The sequence below is a fragment of the Ovis aries genome, chromosome 1, assembly GCF_016772045.2.
Source record: "Ovis aries strain OAR_USU_Benz2616 breed Rambouillet chromosome 1, ARS-UI_Ramb_v3.0, whole genome shotgun sequence".
NCBI classification, from domain to species: domain Eukaryota; kingdom Metazoa; phylum Chordata; class Mammalia; order Artiodactyla; family Bovidae; genus Ovis; species Ovis aries.
The window spans coordinates 212740224-212752931 of record NC_056054.1 but is presented as its reverse complement, the minus strand read 5'-3'; the positions used below and the strand labels follow the sequence as shown (position 1 = coordinate 212752931).

At 32.9% G+C, this 12708-nt stretch overlaps 1 protein-coding gene across 3 annotated transcripts in view; it reads left to right on the top strand.

Annotated features, from left to right (window-relative positions):
* NAALADL2 (N-acetylated alpha-linked acidic dipeptidase like 2) overlaps positions 1–12708 on the top strand; it is a 1658881-nt gene that overhangs the window by 898664 nt on the left and 747509 nt on the right. The window lies entirely within an intron of this gene.

The following is a 12708-nucleotide window of genomic DNA, read 5'->3' as shown; positions in this document are numbered from 1 at the left end:
TTTTACGATAGTCTTGAAAATATACATTGATAACATTGATACTAGTGTTTTGTAGGATAATTTGTCAGTATGTTTTAAAGGCCTTAAAGTAATCACATTTTGACCCAATAATTCCATTTCAATCAATATATTCTAAGGGGGGGGGGGAATAGGTATGATAAAAACACGATGCCCAATGATGTGAGAAAATACTTGAAATGATATAAGCATCTAGTTTCAGTTTCCCTTATGGCTCAGTGGTAAAGAATCCTCCTGCCAATGTAGGAGACACAGGGGACACTAGTTTGATCCCTGTATTGGGAAGATCCCCTGGAGTAGGATATAGCAATCCACTCCAGTATTCTTGCCTGGAAAATTCGATGGACAGAGGAGCCTGGTGGCCTACAGTCCATGGGGGAGCAAAGAGTTGGACATGACTGAACACACAGACATACATCCAGTTTATCATTGAAAATCATGCTATACTGGTACAGCTAAATACCGTACCGTAATTGCAACATAAAACATATTTAAAATATGTGAAAATCCTCATATGTCAAATAAATTAAAAAGAGGACATTTATAATAATTATATAAGAATAATTATTGTTACTTCTAAAAGTAACATTGTTAGAAATGTGGGCTAAATGTTTTTCTAAGCATTTTTAACATATTTTCACATTAATCTTTACAATCACCATAGTGTTGAGGTGTGGATTATTATCTTCAATTTATAGATAAGTATCACAAATGCATAAGGATGGAAATAAGATAGAGTACACTCCTCTGAAAACAGTGTAAATCTGGTAGAGGGGCAAGAACATGAAATTTTAAATCAAGGGTACAGCTTTGATCATGGTATAAGACTAGATATTCTAATTACTTATTTAAGACAAGTGATTCAAATTGCTTAGAGGACATTTTATTAGCAATAATCAGACGATGTCTTCCTCTAAATTTTTTGGGGAGGATGTTTCTTTTTGGATGTTTAAAAGTACAGTGGGAAAAAAATAGAGTATCCACTTATCCACAGAGGATAAATTTCAAGACCCCCATGGATGCTTGAAACCACAAATAGCACCAAACTATACATATATTATGGTTTTCCCTATACATACATACCTATGACATAATTTAATTTATAATTAGGCACAGTAAGAGAGTAGCAACAATAATGAATAATAGACCAGATATAACAATATGTTGTAATAATCATTATGTGAGTGTAATATCTCCATGGGGCTTCCCTGGTGGCTCAGAGGTTAAGGCGTCTGCCTCCAATGCAGGAAACCCAGGTTCAACAGTCACTCTGATCATCTAGAGGGCTGCATAGTGACTACCAGGCAGGAGAGAATACACAGTGTAGATATGCTGGACAACGGGACCATTCACATCCTGGCTGGAGGGAGTGGGACAGCCTGAGATGTCATCAGGCTACTCAGAACAGCACATAATTTAAAACTTAGGAATACTATTTCTAGAATTTTCCATTTAGTATACTTTGAACTGTCTTTTTTTTTAAATTTTAAAATCTTTAATTCTTACATGCGTTCCCAAACATGAACCCCCTCCCACCTCCCTCCCCACAACATCTCTCTGGGTCATCCCCATGCACCAGCCCCAAGCATGCTGCACCCTGCGTCAGACATAGACTGGCGATTCAATTCTTACATGATAGTATACATGTTAGAATGCCATTCTCCCAAATCATCCCACCCTCTCCCTCTCCCTCTGAGTCCAAAAGTCCGTTATACACATCTGTGTCTTTTTTCCTGTCTTGCATACAGGGTCGTCATTGCCATCTTCCTAAATTCCATATATATGTGTTAGTATACTGTATTGGTGTTTTTCTTTCTGGCTTACTTCACTCTGTATAATTGGCTCCAGTTTCATCCATCTCATCAGAACTGATTCAAATGAATTCTTTTTAACGGCTGAGTAATACTCCATTGTGTATATGTACCACAGCTTTGTTATCCATTCATTTGCTAATGGACATCTAGGTTGTTTCCATGTCCTGGCTATTATAAACAGTGCTGCAATGAACATTGGGGTACATGTGTCTCTTGAACTGTCTTTGACCCTGAGTATCTGAAACCTCCAAAAGTGAACCTATGAATAATGAGGAGCCACTGTAACACTGTTTTGGGTATATTATATGAATCCTGATTGATCAAACTATTAGTGATATAGATACTAAAATGTTGTTTGTGGTGGGGCAATTATTTAAATTGGGTTGATGAAATTACTGATGATTTCTACTACTTTATATTTTTCTGAAGATTCTTTATAAATTTTATAAGAAAAAAATCTAAAAATTCATGTTAAGACATTAAAAATTTTTTTTCTAACAATGTTTATAGGCCAAACTCTCAAAATCCTTACCAGTAGATAATGGATTAAAACAGCCAATTTCTTTCTATTTGAGTGATCCAGAGAATATTTACATTATGAAACCATTAGATGAGTTTCATAAAGTAGTGAAATAGTGGTTTAACTAGAATAGGACAGAGTTATTAAGAACCTGGTACATTTTCCCTGATCATCCTCCTTACAGGCCTATGAAAAGATTTAATAGAGAGATCTATGCAATATTCTCTGCCACACAAAGTCCTGTGACAAGCTTGGCATTTTCTTCTAGGCAAAGAAGATAGAGCATCCTTTCTTTAATGTTTCAAATTCTATTCCAGGCAACTTTGTTTTCTGTAATTGTCACAGAGATTATATAATCACTGATACCATATCTGTTAATATACATTTCCACTGTAAAGAAAAAAGAAAGCATGGAGTAGACAAAAAGTTATATAGCATGATTAGAGCTGAACTTGCTTCACCTGTCCATCAAATATATTCTGAGGTTGAAATTGAAAAGAGAGGTAATACAGCAACATGGCTGGGTTGAAAAAAAAGAGAGAGGGCCAATTGACTTCTGTGTGAATTACAACTGTTAATCATGTTTCTAAATGAGCATCTGGACTGGGAACATGGGACTGACTGAGTAAAGAGAAAATATTTCAACTGTGGAGTAGTATCTATATCATAGTTCAGAAATGAACCTAAGAGGGAATCTCTGCATCTGAGATGGAAAGGGCAAAGGGGAAGCATAATTGTGATATTATCTCCTAAAATGAGTAGAAAATGATCTACAGCCAAGAAAGAACAGATCTCATTAGTTTATATCATAAATTATATGTATGTGTTAATTTAGTCTCTAGAAAGGGATTGATGAGAAAATCCCTGTATTTGTTACAGGAATCATAAAAGGCAGATGGCTTCTAGCTTTGTGCCTTGATGTCTGCTCTTAGTTACTTCAGGAAAGGGTCAAGCAAGCTCCTCAGAACTAGCTTGTGCCAGTTTCCTTATGCTTAAACCTTAGAGGAAAGGCTTTAGGTTTCTTTGAACTTGGTTTTTATAGCAGTTTATTTTATGAGTGTGCTTTAATTCTTTAAGCTGTAAGACAAAATACTCTCTTATATATCATAATGGATTCACTTAGATTTCTCTCAGTGACAATCTGAGATACAGTACAGCAGATTCTAAAACCTTTGCAAACTCCCAAATTGCTAAATAGCTCTCAAGTATGAAATTTATTTTATAAAATATAATAAAAAGCTATTGGCTTTCCTTTAATCATTTTCCTGAGAAGCAATAGTAAAAAAAAAAAAATTACTGTGTACTCCATGGCAACTAGAAATCAAGTAAATCCCTCAGAAATGTGGAAGTTGGGCCATTGTCTGGGTCCACACCACAGTTAAGCCCCAAGTCTTATAGGATTCAGATTTGCATATGGTAAAATTACAGATGTATAAATATCTTATGCCTTCTGTTCATAGTGGAGTTACAGAAAAATATTCGTAAATGCTGTTGCTATTTTTTTCATAAATGGAGTAACAGAGTATAATCTTAATACTCACAGTTTGATAGTAAAATACTAGCAAGTATTAGCTGGTTTTTACATTTTTAATATATTTTTATCTTTATAATCACAATTTTAATGTTTTAGAAATCCAAATGATTTTGTAACTTCCTACAAATGAAAGTTTCCTATCTATTCATCAGATAAGATTTATATTTTAATATCAATTGTACATTGTTTGGCCAGTGTGTAAGTTAACCAACTGCCACTCAACTCCATAAAGCATGCTTAAAGACTTGGGCCTTTTGGAAGACCTGGTAAAGAAAGAAATGAGGAATAAGGAATAGAAAGCAATTGTTATGTGTTGATATTTTCAAACAGATTGTTTCCAACAGTTTAAGAAAAAGTAAAGTTCATAGTATTTGAACTTCAAACACAACTTCATCTAAAAATAAGTAAATTTAAAACATTGAGTTGAAGAAATCTCTATATTTGGTGATTTACCAATTAGTACTCAATAAATGGACAATAAGGTCATTAAGAAATTCTCCAGTTTAGGTAAAGTGTGGAGAAAGAGTGTATTTTGTAAACTAACCTCACATAACGTGTTTGCATGCTTTTCGTATTTGCTGAACTATAAGTTTCATTTACCCCAGTCTCCTGTTTTTCCTGATTATATTTATTCAATCCCTAGGATAACTGCATTCAAAAAAATTAATTTTTTAATTTCAGTTAGAACAGCATTTACTCTATGTGGTAGAAGTTTAAGATGGTACTTCTAAAATTTATTTTTTATATGCCAAAGTTAAAATATGATGTTTATCTAATAATTAGCATCACAATGTATGGTACCTAGTATGATAGTACAACAATGTACATAGAAAAGGAATTCAATATTTTTTTGAAGCTAAAACATTCATTTTGTGTGTGTGTGTGTGTGTATGCATGGTGTATGTATGTGTACACTGGTAGAGACTTACGTGCCATGTGACAGTGAGGCTAGCAGGATATGAAAGAAGAAAAAGATTCCTTCCTTATTGAAAATTTTGACGCATTATAACTTTCCCTGCTATTGATGAAGCTAGCAGATTTATTTACGTGACGGTCTGAATATTTCAGATTAAAAAAAAAAACATTTAATTCATTGTCGCTTCATGATATTTTATGTATGCTTTTGTATATGGAAGCACACTTCATTTTTAAGGCAATTTTGTAAGGCATTTCATGAACAAAAAAAAAGTGAACACTATCTTGATACTTAGAAAGGATAAGTTTGTTCACTGGCTGATTTAATGAGGTATTTCATACCCTGTTCTCAGAAGTAATTGCAAAAGACCAATACTCCATATTTTAATACTGTAAGTGTCTACAGGCTCCATTGGTCACGGAAAACATGGTCAGGACTAGAACACAAAATCAGAAAACAATGATTTAAAGCATTTAAAAGCCAAATGTGCTATTATTTTTAAAATCAGAATGCTTTCCATTTTCCACTGACTGACTTTAGTTATTTTTCTAAATGACTTAGACCAAATATTATCATATCTACAAAAGGTAGTTTCTGTTGAAATACAACTTCAATCATAAATTATAATGAAAAAACTAGGCTTAGTGTTATTCTACTATTTAGCAATCTGATTTTCAGTTCAGTTCAATCGCTCAGTCAACCCCATGGACTCCGACCCCACGGACTGCATCATGCCGGGCCATTGAGAACAAGAATAATTAATCCTGAATGGTTCCAACCTTATTCCTAACATTAAAATTTTTTTGTGGCTTAAGACAAATAAAGGTATATCTGCAAGTCTTGAGTCTGTTGTGAATGAATCCCATAATTTAGAAGTCATGCCTGTATTTTACCTATATGATCATATAATTTAATTTTACTAACCATTTTAATATTGTGAAATCATATCAAGTGACATTATTTATTAGAAAGATTGAATTTTGCATGTATCTTTTTGTAATATGTGTAAATCACCCCCATCCATTCCTGTAAGTTTGGTTGAAAAAAAAAAAAAAAGGACTGATTATTTTGTCTTAAATGTTATAAACTAAGAAAAGCATAAATCGAGAAAGAAGCCAGAGAGAAAGGAAGGAAGGAAAGATAGGAAGAAAGAAAGAAAATGGCAGTTGACCCCCTTTAATTAACTCCTTGGGCTTCCCAGGTGGCTCAGTGGTAAAGAATCTGCCTGTCAAGGCGGGAGACACAGGAGATGTGGGTTCAGTCGCTGGGTCTGGAAGATCCCCTGGTGGAGGAAATGCCAGCCCACTCCAGTCTTCTTGGTTGGAGAATCCCATGGACAGAGGAGCCTGCTGGGCTACAGTCCATGCGGTCACAAAGAGTCAGACACAACTGAAGTGACTAAAACCTGAGCACAGCAAGGCACAGTGGACTACCTGAAACTATCCATGTTTCAGAAACGTTTTTTTATACATTATGTATCACTCTAAAATCTGAAAGTGTAAGTTTTAGACACGTTTTAATTTTTGAGAACTTATTTGACACACCGGTGTAGATCTCTCGATGATGATGACGTCTGGCTTTGAGGTAATCCTGAGCTATCCTTTCACATTTCAGTTTTTCCTCTCTCTGTCTGGTTGACAGTTTTTACTTTTTTCCTACTGTAGATGGGTTTCCCAGTCTTTCCAGTGTGTTGTCTTCTGTATTCACCAGGTGATTTGTTTTGAATAGTGAAGCACAGCATGGCAAGATGCAAAGATGGAAGAGACTAGCTTAATTTCTAGCTCTTCTGTTTGATGTCTGTGTGACTTTGGAATATGATCTAAAACCTCAGGGTTTTTTAATTCATTTTTTTAATTCACAAAGTGGTGATAAAAGTAATCCCAACTTGCATGGTTATATGAATATTGAATCTTAAAATGCATGCATGATTTTTAATAAATACTAGTTATTCTTAGTAAGCCCTTAAAATCTGAGTAAAATTCTAAAGAGAAAGGATATGAATTGAATAATGGGGAATGACAGCTCTCTCAAACTTGTAAAACTGAACTGAATATAATAATATACTTAAGATAAATCAGTTACAGAAATACAGTCTTTTAAGATTGTGCTTCTTGCATTAACAGTAAAAAATTATGCTGATACCGTGTAGCATCTCAAACCATAAAAATAAATAAAGTTGTCTCTAATGATTTCTGTGGAATAAGACAGGTATAAATAAACAGAAAAATAAATGTTAAAGGTAAATATAATTAGACTATTAAGGATGAATATAAGCAATAACATACAGGGTAGTAAATGCTTTTGAGTTTTATATTCTTCAATATGCATTTTAATGCCTAGATATTTTTTGTCAGGTAATGGAATTATATAATATTTAAAAATAATATTGTTTTAGGAATTGAAACTGTATTACTATTATAGAGTAGTTGTATGGACATCTAATATAGATTTTAAACTGAAAATTGAGGTATTATATATGATTCAAGAGTATCATGAAAGTGCCTCTATATCATAAGGCTGTTATCAAAATTAAATTATGCACGTAAGTACTTAACACAATGCCAAGAATATACTAAACACGCCTTAAAAGAAAGCTAATGTTTTGTTTAATCACCTCAAAATGATTATTAAATACTACATTTTCTACTTGAATTCCATTTTTCTTATTGGTCCTCATTCTGTGTGGTCAAAAATTTAAGGCCTTATCATTTGCTAAATGGTTTAATCCCAGCCTTGTTTGTTTAAAGCTCAGTACTTCAGTAAAGCGTTTAGATTATTTCAGGAATGATTATGATGTTGAAACTTTAGCTTAAGATTTTTCTCATGTATTTGCTGTTAGAGTATCCTAAAACTGACTTGGAAATTTTGCATAGTTCTTTCACGTCTGTGTTGATATTTCATAGAGGTCATGGATATTAACAAATTGTTTTAATTATAAAATAGATAAATCCTTTGCTCCACATTAACAAAGTTTAAAAAAATCACTACATAACTATTAATCACTGTATGACTCTAAGTTCTTTCCTTTTACTTTTTTTTTCTCATTTATTTTCTTATGGTAAAAATAGATTACTGCCTTGCTCAGGAATACATTGGTTCTGAGCAGCAACTTGGATTTTACTGATTTGTTGTTGCTGTGAGATATGTGAAGACAAACTTAAAATACTTCTGGAAGAAATAGCATTGAAAAAGTATTAATAGTTAGGTAAAAAAGTACCTCTCCCTAAAATTTATTTAGTTAAAATTATAGCTACACAATATATTGTATCTATTTTTTAATTCAGTGTACTTATTTTATAAAAAATTAACCTTTAATAAGCTATAAAATCTTAATGTAGCTACATAAGCTTAAAATATTTTCACTTGAATTTTGAAAACAATATACACTCAATAAAATATTATTTTAATAAGTTACTATTAATGTATGTTACTTTATTTTCATAAATATTCATTAAATTGCTTTTTAACTCAAAGTATGTTTTTACTGTGTTTATGCAAAGTTATTGGGAAGGTTTTATAGCCTAATATATATTATACTTAAGAATAAAGTTTTTCTGGTTTTAATAATGTGCAGGTTGAAAGTAACTTTTCTGTTACAGGTTTTTAAAGTAATTTTCAGTTTAGTCTAAATTTATTGTGGGCTCAATCATTTCAATCATGTCCGACTTTTTGTGACCCCCATGGGCTACCCACCAGGTTCCTCTGTCCTTGGGATTTTTCCAGCAAGAATACTGGAGTAGATTGCCATGCCCTCCCCCCGGGGATCCCAGGTCTACCACTTAAATCACTGACTCAATCTTCAAATCTTTTCATCTCAGTAAGACTTACTTCCTTGTAAAACCAGTATAATTATAGTCATCTAGCTTATAGTAAATGCTCAACAAATGTCTATTGCTTTTGTGTTGTAACCAGGTAATTCTTATTGTCTAGATTTTAAGTAACATAGTTTCCTGAATAATATTTATGTAACAATGTATTTTTCTTTCAGATACTTTACTTCATATAAACACTAATAGTCATAGCAAAATCCTAGTGATGTAGGCATGATCCTGGCTCTATAGTGAGTAACTTAGTCTCTGAGATTTTTGAGTGTTTTACTCAGTATCATACCTGTATTACACAGAAGGGCTAAGGTTGTCATTCCAAATCCAGTGCACTTTTTGCTTCCCAGAGCTTCATAACATATTTATGAATGAAACTTTAAGTGCCTTTTCTCAGACATTAGCACCACTATGGCTTTGATGATGGTTCTTCACAATTAAACAAAGAGTTTTCAGATAACTTTCAAATGGTTCAGAGTGAGAATGCTACATATGGAAAACAGCAAATGTGGGGAAAAATAACATCTGAAGAAGCTTTTAATATGTGAGTGTTAATCCTGCTACATTGTTCCTTTAAATTGAAATCTTCAAAATAAAAATTGGGGGGAGTGTTGTGATGTGAGTGGACTAAATCAGGATTCTCAACAGGTGCTGCAAATGCCTGTTTCAATGTTAATTTAGTTTATCCGCCCACCCCAACCCACCCCCTCACCAAGAGAACTAATTGAGTGGCATGCTTCCATGCCACTCAAATGGGAAATCATGTGAACAAGATTTCCCATTTCTGTAGGGAGTCTTTCAGTTGGCTTCTGCTTTTTGTTAATCAGGCATACTAATCAGAATTCAGATTTACCAGTTTAGCAGTCCAAAATCTGACTTGATTTAAGGGATAAAAATATCACTTGATATTCTTCCTGAAATATGGTAAAAATCAATTGATGGGTTGGATATGGTCATTAAAGTTAAATCGCTGTTCATCCACATTGACTGAATTTTGATGTTTTTATCAGATTGCTGACAGCCAGGAAGACATTGCCTTGGGCACCTAAACAAAAAAAAGCTGAATGTGAATTAGTGTTGAGTTTGTCCCTGACCGAAGTTCCTGGTGAAATCAAGGGGCACTTGTATATCTGAGCTCGCATATTACTAAAGAAGAGTTCTCATTAACTTGTTCAGGAAAGTGTTGCCATTAAATCTTATCTTGAATGAGAGAAATTTGTAACTTGAAAATGTTTATGAATATTTCATAAGAATCATCTTAGGGTGCAGGCTTGTATGTGATAGCCTAGCATAGGTTGACAGATATGTGGAATATTGTAATGACTTGATGGATGCATATGGAATGTTTAATGAGAAAATGAGAAGTAACTGCTGGGCTGCTGTGAACATCTTCTGGTACTGTAGTGATTTTTGTTGGCTGTTAATAAAACTCTTAGAAAAAGGAATAGCTTCTAATTATGACAAGCATATTTTATTGTGCTAACTAGGCCTATAAATTTGGGGTAAGGATTACTGATTTATTTATTGTCTTTCATAAAATGCATTAAAAAAAATACACATCTGAGCAGACTAGGTCTTAATGAGTAGGCACACTTTTTGTTGTTGTTGTTGTTGTTATAGTTAAAGGTCCTATATAATTGTATTCTCTTACTGTTTTGATTTCTCAGAATCCCAGAGGAATTTGGTTATATAAGAATAGGAATCATTTGGCCCTAGAGCAACTGAAAAAGACCGGGAAATATCAGGGCAGTATCATTAAAAATAAGCAAAAACTTACTGATTCATTTTATCAAGAAAATGATATACAAAAGTAGAAAAATAATCTTTCCCAAGTGCGGTTAATTAGTAGAATCTCAGGGTAGGTTTGATTTGCTCTATTTTAAGATGGGTAGAAGAATTTGAGGAACTGATTTAGAAATGGTTGAAGGAACAGGAAAATGTGGTGAATTATTTAGTTGAAAGTTACTTAATCTGAAGAAAAGGCTGAGGGGAAAGTTAAGAACCATTTTCAAGCACAAGAAGAAATTTTCAGGTCTTAAAAATTAGGAACTGTTCCAATTTTTGCAGAGATTAAAGCTATGGACTTCAATTATAACAAAATATTTTTAGGTTGCACATAAATAATTTAATAAAATAAGGCTGATTAAGTACCAGAAATAGCTTCTAAAGACAGTTATCCTAGTCTGCTTATAGAACTTTAAAATACTTAATGTTTTATATGTTTCTTGATATATACATTAATATGCATTTAATATTTGTATATATGTATATGTATCCTTGATAATTTACTACAAGTTACAGAGTTATATTATATATAGGTTTAGTGTATGTCGAATTTTAGCTATCTTTTTCTTTATACCACTTTAGGCTCTGGTAAGAAAACTTTCAAACCAAAAATAAGAAGGCTCGTAATGTTTCCATACTTTAGTAGTAATGGTTTTGTGATAAGGTAGGCTGAGGAATTGGTCCTTTCTGAAAGCAGTGGTTAAGGCATTTATGAACTCATTACTTCATTCTAGTAAAAGATGTTAGACCTTTTCATTCAACTTATGGCAAATATACTTTAAAAGAAAAGTCTGCTCCAAGGATGCATTGATTTACAAATATTTTTAGAAAATCAGACAGTTGTGTGTATATTTTTAAGAAAATGAGTTTATTATATTTTCAGTCAAATCAATGTGAATTATTCATCTTTAGTGTTAAAAGAGGACTGTGTATGTGGATGACTTATTTTCACTTGTGAAGATGACTACTGTCTATGCTACTCTGACATAATCCCTATCCAGACCATCTTGGTATTATGGAAAGATTGCTGCCACTCCCCCTGCTTTAGCATGATCTGCTGATGCTGTTTCATTCAGGCCTAGAGTTGATTTTTTTTTTTTTTATGCTTAAAGTATTTTGTAACTTTACCAAAGTAAAAATTGATCATATTTTATTTTATGATAACATCAGTTATTTAGATAATTTCATATCCTGACTGTCTTGGAGCTGGACTAACAATGTACTCTTGTACAGACTCCCAGAACAGGGCTTGAAAAGAAGAGCATTTAATCCCAGTGACTGTGGCCCTATCCATCTCATGTTTACCTCATAGGAGATGGAAGATTAAATCATTCGAAATGTGCTACTTATGCTTTAGGTTATCATTCCACTCTCAAGGAATCTTTGTGACAGAGCCAAGATTAATTAGCTTATTGGATCTGATTACCATAGACCCTGATTTCTGTTAATAGCTGTGTTTATCATCTTAATGTCAAATTTGCTTCTAGCAATTTACTTGATCACATAAATGTATGATACATTGACCCTGCTACATTTGACATCAGATTAATATTGAGGGTTGAGAGGCTGATTTCTGCTATCATATGTCATCCTTAGTACTGCCTTCTCTATCCCACAAAACCATTTAAAGCATTGCTTTTTATAATGTAGAAGATGTTTCTAGGAGGACTTGAAACATATGCAACTCATTTCTCATATGAAATGGGGTAATTCCATCTGTAATTCTAGGTGTATAGGCACCTAATTTTATAAATTATTTGATCAGTTCTTTTCACTTATTTATCTTATTTAAAGTTGTGGATATTTCACTTTAAAGGGTAGCCTTTTCTAACGGGGAGGTACTAAGATTAAAAAATGTGAGAAAACTAAACATAATCACAGCAATATAGCAATAACATGTAACAATAATAACATGGAGGTATGGATCAGGATAAGAAAAGCAACAATATTTGACTTATGTTTTATAGTTCATCTACCGAGAATCCATTTTCCATAGATCTACCTCTAAATATTTAGTGCATTTAAAATCTTGGTTTATGTAATTTAATATTAGATTCTCATAGTAAGTTGATTTCATTTTTCATTTTAATTAAAAGGCATTGGGTGTCTCATTGTTCTTGTAGGTTCATAAATATATATATATATATAAATATGGCTGCTTATTTTTGATTGCACCATAAGTGATAGACTGCTGCAGTTGTGTTTGTCCTTATCCTACAATTTATCTCTGCACATATGCCTATAGACATGAAAAATTCACTAAAGTATAATTTGGTAGCATATTTGCAAGTAGCCAAGAT